The sequence below is a fragment of the Delphinus delphis genome, chromosome 13, assembly GCF_949987515.2.
Source record: "Delphinus delphis chromosome 13, mDelDel1.2, whole genome shotgun sequence".
NCBI lineage: Eukaryota > Metazoa > Chordata > Mammalia > Artiodactyla > Delphinidae > Delphinus > Delphinus delphis.
In genome coordinates, this window is record NC_082695.1 from 72,598,444 (window position 1) to 72,606,142 (window position 7,699).

At 48.7% G+C, this 7,699-nt stretch overlaps 1 protein-coding gene across 1 annotated transcript in view; it reads right to left on the reverse strand.

Annotated features, from left to right (window-relative positions):
* The window catches only part of ATP8B1 (ATPase phospholipid transporting 8B1), a 111,078-nt gene extending 103,582 nt beyond the window's left edge, over window positions 1–7,496 (reverse strand). The window contains exon 1 of the mRNA XM_060029124.1: window positions 7,274–7,496. The gene's annotated coding sequence lies outside the window, so the exon portion shown is untranslated. The remainder of the gene's footprint in view (window positions 1–7,273) is intronic.
* Window positions 7,497–7,699: the final 203 nt, after the last annotated feature.

The window sequence follows — 7,699 nt, forward strand, 5'->3', positions numbered from 1 at the left end:
AAAAAAACATTCTAAACAATCTCAAATTGAGCTAGACAAAGTATCAAACCGCCAAGAGATTAATACCCTTTTTGTGGCTGGGACTGGCACAGGATAGGAAGATGGAATGATACCCAAGAATGGTGATATTTGGGGTTAGTTTGAAGTCTGTGTGTGCGTGTGTGTGTGTGTGTGTTTACTTAAAAAAAAAGCCTTGCTTTTTAAATATCCTTATCTTGGCTAATTTTCAGGGCACCGTATGAGCAAAAACTCACATAAAGAGTCTACTGTTCTCGGGTTCCCCTGGTGGCACAGTGGTTGAGAGTCCGCCTGCCAATGCAGGGGACACGGGTTCGTGCCCCGATCTGGGAGGATCCCACGTGCCGCGGAGCGGCTGGGCCCGTGAGCCATGGCCACTGAGCCTGCGCGTCCGGAGCCTGTGCTCCGCAAGGGAGAGGCCACAACAGTGAGAGGCCCGCATACAAACAAACAAACAAACAAAAGAGTCTACTGTTCTCTAGAAAATACAGATTAAGATGTCTTTAGCCTAATAGACTGACATCTAATCATGATCGAAAGGGTTCTGGTTGTATCCTGCTCCACAAAGAAGCACACTAGTACACAGATGCAACACCTGATGATTCTGTCATCCTACAGTCTATTAGTGATCTCTTGCCTTTCTTCAAAGCCTATCTTGAAAACCATGGATTGCACCCTAAGGTAGAAAACAATCTGATTTTTAAGTATTGCATTTTTCAGACATTAAATATCAATTTTTCTCTCATTCTAACCCTGCCTCCTCCAAAAACAATTTTTTTTATCTTTCATTCAAGTCAGTTCTGGGGGAAAGTTAAGGACTTTTGCCTCCACTAGAGAATATCCTCCCTGGAAGGCAGCTGTGGTCAGCATAGGTCTCCACACGGTACAGCCAGGTCTCCTGAGCTTTTACGCCCACCCCAGCACACAGCACAGTATCACCCACACTGCAGGCCAGCACGTGATGATACGCCAAAGGACCACCAGCTTCGTCAGAGCAGCTGCAGGTGAAAATGAGAAATGAGGCCGCCCTTCACGTGTCTTCCAGGTAACCAGCCTCCCTGCAGTTCCTCCTGTTCTTATCTCCAAGATGTTTTGGAGGAAAGTGTGATATTAAATACTGCATGACCCTGCCCATCTTAACCATGTTCTATGAACAATGAATCTCACAAAACTGAATCAGATCTCAACAGCTCCCGTGAAGAAACAGATATTCATAGGCCCATGCCTGCAACAGCGTTATTCACAATAGCCAAAGATGGACACAACCCAAACACCCCTCAGCCAATGAATGGATCAACAAAATGTGGGATATAGACCCACGGTGGAATATTATTCAGCCTTGAAAAGGAAGTGGAAGGAAATTCTGACTCATGCTGTGACAAGGATGAACCTTGAGGACATTATGCCGAGTGAAATCAGCATCACAAAAAGACACATATTGTATGATTCCACGTACATGAGGTACCTCAGAACAGCCAAATCCATGGCAACAAACAGACGCTATCAGCGGCCACAGGGAGGGAGAAATGGGGAGTTACAGTTGAATGGATACAGAGTTTCCGAATGGGACGACGAAAAAGTTCTGGACATGGATAGTGGCAGAGCTGCAAGATACTGTGAATACGCTTAACGCCACTGAATTCACCTTAAATATGGCTAAAATGGCAAATTTTATAAATATTTTACCATGATTAAAACAAAAGGCCCATGAAATAAACTTCTGCACTAGAACGAGATCATGAGGAACCTCCTCACCTCCTCCCAGTGTTGTTCTGGTACCAAAAACAGAGTATAGATTTTCATTTAATTCTCACCATCTCAGCAGCTGAAGAAGCCTACACTCTTAGTTGCATTGTTTTAACAAAACTTCTGAGCTTATAGAGCATCTGCCCGTGCCTGGCTTAGAGGTCCACACATGTGTTTCCAATATGGTGGTAGGGCCACTCTTTCCCAGTGTGAAATATATCAACTCCGACCTGCCTCCCCACACGAGGGACTATTTCAACCACCAAAGTCAAATGGCTGTTTTCTTATAGAGAGTGTTAAATGTTTCTCCTGGATGCACAGATCTCTGATCTCAGAGAACAGTCTCAATAGTTCACTGTGTCCCAAGAAGACACAGTAAAGATTTGTCCACAAATCATATCACACTTTATAAAATAAGTAACGCACCCAGCTCACGGGAACTTCCCCAGACAGCAAGAACGGGCGATCAGAGACTGTAAGCGGATAATGCTTGGTGCCCGAGTTGTTCCGATGAGGCTGTTCCAGCTCAACTCAATTTGAGTAAAGGTTAGAAAACTGGTTTCAAATGCTGCCTTGCTCTAAATCAAGCAAACCTCAACTCTGGCGAACAAAAGCCACACAGCAAAGACACAAAGCCATAAATGACAGCCCTGTAAATAAAGACCAGAGCTGCTAGCCAAAGGTCAGGCTACACACGTACTCAGTGAGGAGTGCCAGGCTTCTCGGTCACGCTAGGGGGAGGTGTCGTCACCACAGAAGGATGGCCCCAGAACCGGGGTGACCTGACACCCCCCAACCCCAGGAGTCCTTTCCCCAAGACTGAGAGCCAGCTTCCTACCACTGATCTGTCATAGCCTCCAGGCCCAGCTCTCCTTTATTAAATGCAAATTCACTGGACTTGAAGACTGATAATGAACACAGAGCTTCAGAACTGGGAGCGGCCAGGGCCACCCTCCATGGTCTAAGACAACCACCTCTCCAGGCGGAGAGGGACAAAGTCCAGATCAGGAAGAAAGACAACACCAGATCTACTTTCTTACCAAAGAGGAAAAGAGAAAAAAACACGACTCAGGCCCTCTGTGAATCCCGCAGGCTTCCGTGAAGCAAGTGGGTAATCCCCAGCACAGTGCCTGGAGAAGATGTTCAAGCCATTGTTTTAAATGAATGAATGGATGGATGGATGGGTGGATGGATGGGACTGTAGCAAAGGTCTCTGTCATTAGCGATGCTTACCAGGTGCCACAACTCAGAAACCATGCAGAAAGTACCAATCCTTTAAAAAGACTCAAGGTTCAGAAACTCCCAAGTTTTGAACAGGGAAGAGTAATTTTTTTTTTTTTTTTTTTGCGGTACGCAGGCCTCTCACTGTTGTGGCCTCTCCCGTTGCGGAGCACAGTCTGCGCACGCGCAGGCTCAGCGGCCATGGCTCACGGGCCCAGCCGCTCCAAGGCATGTGGGATCTTCCCAGACCGGGGCACGAACCCGCGTCCCCTGCATCGGCAGGCAGACTCTCAACCACTGCGCCACTAGGGAAGCCCTAATTTTTTTTTTTTTAATACAAGAGTACAGAGGTGAGGAAGATGAAAGACAGACGGGAAGTGGGGAGAAAGGAGACCCAGCAGTGCTCAGTACGTCCCAAGGGCCTCCCTCCACTCTGCAGGAGGATAGAATGCCCCGGTGGGAGCAGCCACCCCTCGTGGCTGTGACTGAGTGAGCACATCCCTAGGTCACTGAGCGCCCTGGTCCTTCGTGCCACTCCCCAGACACTTGGGCTCCAGAACCCAAGCCCTGGATCTGAAAGTTCAGAACCTCGCCCCTGCTCCAGGGGACTCTTTCTTACCAATGCCTGGTGCAAACAGACACCTATGTTTGCTAAATGAATACTAACATACAGAGTGATTCCCGTTTCCCGCATAGTCTAGGAGAAAGGCAATGGCTGCATGAGCCATAAATATTTGCTGAGAGATATCAACAACACAACAGTAATAATACTGACTACTTTTAATTGAGCTCTGTGCTAAGCCCTTTTAGATAAATTCTCTCGTTTGGAACTCAGCACACAACGCTCTGAGATTAGTACTATTACTATTCCATCTTACAGATGAGGAAACTAAAGCTAGATCAGTTAAGTACTAATAACTTGCCCTGGGTTATACAGCTAGGGAGCAGCGAGGCCTAGATTCCAAGCCAGGTCACAGGACTCCAAAGCACCTGCTACTAACCCCTCACTGCTGCCTCTGGGTTCAGTCTCCATGGGACCAGTTATCAAACATAGTTCCCATTGTGCATGGTTTTGGTGACAATTTATTTTAACATGCAACACACTTAGAAGAATTAGGAAAAGTATTAATATGTTCCTAAATAATCAGATGATAAAAAATCCTTTGTTTTCTAATAAAAATGAGAAACAAGACTGTTTTATACACACACACACACACACACACACACACACTGATGTGCGTGTGTGTACCTTCTAGACTCTTCTTCCATAACGCCAGCCCTTCGGTGACACAGGACCTCAAAAGATCTTGGACTGGATATTATTTATAGCTGGGCACAGGGATGGGGATCTGGGGGTCAACTGCTTAACAGAATAAACCTGTCTTCTTTTCGTGTTATTAAAACTCTTCTGGTAGCAAATGAATTTTTACTTATCTTAATAAGTAACAAAACAACACCTACAGGCACGAATACAATTAATCTAATTGAACAATGCCAACAAACAGACCTGAAAACTCACAAGATACCTAAAGACACCAAAAAAAACACATCCCAGGAGACTACTCTAGAAGCAGATATAGAAGCAAATTCTAAAATTAAGTGCCTAAGAAATTGTAAAGGCACCTCTCTTTACAGACATGGGACATGAACAGACCCCATAAAACTTGTTCTGGTATCTAAAAAGCAAGTTCCTCTGCATTCATAAGAGCGCACGCTTCTTTTACAATGATTGAAACTAAAGAGCAAAGATAACGAGTAGATTAAAATCTCTCTCAGGTGAGTTATAAGGAGCACCTGGATTCCATGAATGTTTGGGAAACACTAAAATTGAATTCAAACTTTAGTAAGGCAATAAAATATTTAAAATACACCAACTATCTGGGCATCCTACTAATTTTTTTAAAATATCCATTTAATAAGGAAAATAAGAAGGCAACATTCAAACTCCTATTATGTATAAGGAAGGTTCGCCTGTTCTCTCATTCAATCTTCAACAACCCAAGGAGGCTGAAAAATATTTTTTCCAGCAAATGAGTAAATTCAGAAAATTTAGGAATTCATCTAAGGTTATACAATTTTTAAAGTAAATAGATAAGAATAAATTGCAAACATTAAATACAATTTAAAGTAAAAGAACTGAAACCTGTGGGGATCTAAATCCATACGTTTTCCACGACTCCTTGCTTTAGAAAACAGAGAACGAAGGAAGGAAAAAGAAAAAAGGAGGAGGGAAAGGGCAACAGATAGGGCAAGAAACATTCCACAGCTGCATGTGGTCAGTGCTGTTACTGCCAAGACCACAGAAAAATACAGGTGAAACAGAGCCAGTCCTCAACTCGCTTTACACCTGCAGACAACTTACACATGCACGTTTTCACATTATTTGAAAGGCTCAATTACAAAAACATGCAAACAGAAAACCCCCTCCTATTTCTATCACTAACAAGTAATAAGTGCATACCGATATGCATTTTCCTTAAAATAAAAAACAGAAAACCTGAAAGTGGCCAAGGCCGCTTTCACGCAGATGGCATTTCCGTTCACTAGTATTAAGCTGTCTGAGTCTTGTTTGGCCCCCAATAACAGACCAAAGAAATCCTAAAAATTATGAATGTACGGTCACCATAAAATGGCAAAGGAACAGAGGTTACGATTTCTCATAGAACATGGAAGCCTCCACTACCTAATGAATACCATTAAGAGGATTCCGAGGAATAATTGCAGGCAGGCAGATTTCTCCCCCAGAAAGGAACAAGCGACAGCTAATAACCGTTTATCACCTTTTGCACAGTATATGCATTTATAATAGGTTTTAATAAGGGCTTCAACAACAGGCCTGGAATTAATGAATGGCATTTTTAGGTCCAATACAAAAGTACTCCCCAGACATGAAAATTAGAACTTCTACTTCACATTTTGTGCTGTTTTCTCTTTTAATCTGCCCTTGTGTTTACCATCACTGGAGATTTTATCACACATCATTTTTGGCTTTTGTTTTTAAAAGCAGTTAACCTTCCTCTGGAGCCTACCGCGTGCTGGGTGGTCTTTCAGTACTCCGCCTGTGTTGTCTCATTTCATTCTCGAGGAATGAAGGCAGAGATGTGAAGGCAATGCAACCAGGAAGATGGGAGAGAAACTTTTCTTAAGCCAACAGGGCGGGCCGTTTCCGGGAGGGGAAACTGGCGGCGTCCGGAGCTACCCAAGGACTTCGAGCGCGCCAGGGGCTTCGCGGGCAGGACGAAGGGTTCGGGCGGGGCTGAGGGGGTCACTAAGCAGAAATGGAGCTCGGGTTCCCTTTCCCCGCGCGTATCGAACCTCCTCCGCCGTTCTGCATCCCCTCAGCACCCTCGTCCTCCCCTACAGCTGTTACTGATCAGTGTTCCAAGCCTCCCCTCCCCACCCCCGTCGGGGACCAGGCGCTTACACTCCCCGGAGAAGCTGGGCGGACAATTACAAGCTCTTCCCTCACCTGGGGAGGAGTGGGGAAGTGGGGGAGGGTTAAAACACTCGCCATTCCCTGCAACACCCCTCCCCCAACAAGCTGCCACTCCGCACGCCCAGAGCGAGGTGACAGCGCCAGGCATCAAACTGGGGAGGGAAGGAGATGGCCTGTTGGCAGTGCCATGGGAGCTGGCGGATACGACCCTACAATCACCGGGGAAAAAAGTACCCCTCTTCCCGCATCACCTCCCAACGTGCACTAAGGCCCTCGGAAGATGTCTGGAGGGTTCCTGGTCCCGCAGTAGGCTTGGTGGGGGCGACCTCACCCTCCATCCCTCCCTGAAGGTGCTGCCGGTGCATTCGGCCCAAAGGTCTTTTTTCGGACGCGTTTGCATCGGCTCCCAAAGGGGCCACCAGCAGAACCCTGTCAAGAGGGACTTCCAGAGGGGCGACAGATATTGCAGGGAAACCAGCGGCGCTCCTCAAGTACCCACAGGCCCTGCCAGGCTTGCCCCTCGGAACTTAAGCCCGGACCTGAGCGTAGCAAACGAAAGAAGAACCCAAACACCTCCCGCAAGTTCCCTCTCCTCCCGCAGGTGAAAAGCCCATGGCCTTCTCCACAGTGCTGCCTGCCCCACCAGCTGCGTCTCCCCATCCCCAAGGCAGCGAAGGCTCCCGGCACCGCCACCCAAATCCCACCCTTGCGGGCTCAGGAGCCCGAGGGCGCGGACAGCTGCTGCGACTGCATCCCTGTTCTCCGGAGTCCGCCGCCCCCGGGCGGCCAGGGGACCTGCGGGGCCCGCGGGGTGCGGCAGATCAGGGGTCCCGACGCCGCGCCCCTCCTTACCTGGCGCTCGCTGGGCCCCGACTGGGGCATCCGCCGGGTGCGCGCCTATCCGCGCGCTCGCTTGCGCACCTGCCCGCAGCCGCCGCCCGCCAGCCCGGCCCCAGCGCTGGCCGCAGCGCTAGCGCTTCATGGCGCACGGGGCTGGCCCGGGGCCCCGGGAAGCGTGTCCAGTTGGCGGAGGCTCCTCCGGCTCTCGCAGCTCTCCAGTGGCTCCCCGCCTGCCCCCGCCCCGCGTACGCGCCCCCTTCCTCTGCGGCCGCCCTTTTCCCTCCGCTCCGCGAGACCAGCCAAACTGGTTTCTCCGCTCCCGGGTGTTGCCTCTAGTCTCCTACTGGCAGCCGCAGCTGGGGCTGGGGGCGGGCCCGGCCGTCGGCCCTCCTTCTGTTCCTCCCCTGGGCGGAGAAGAGCTGGACGGCTAGCCCCGGC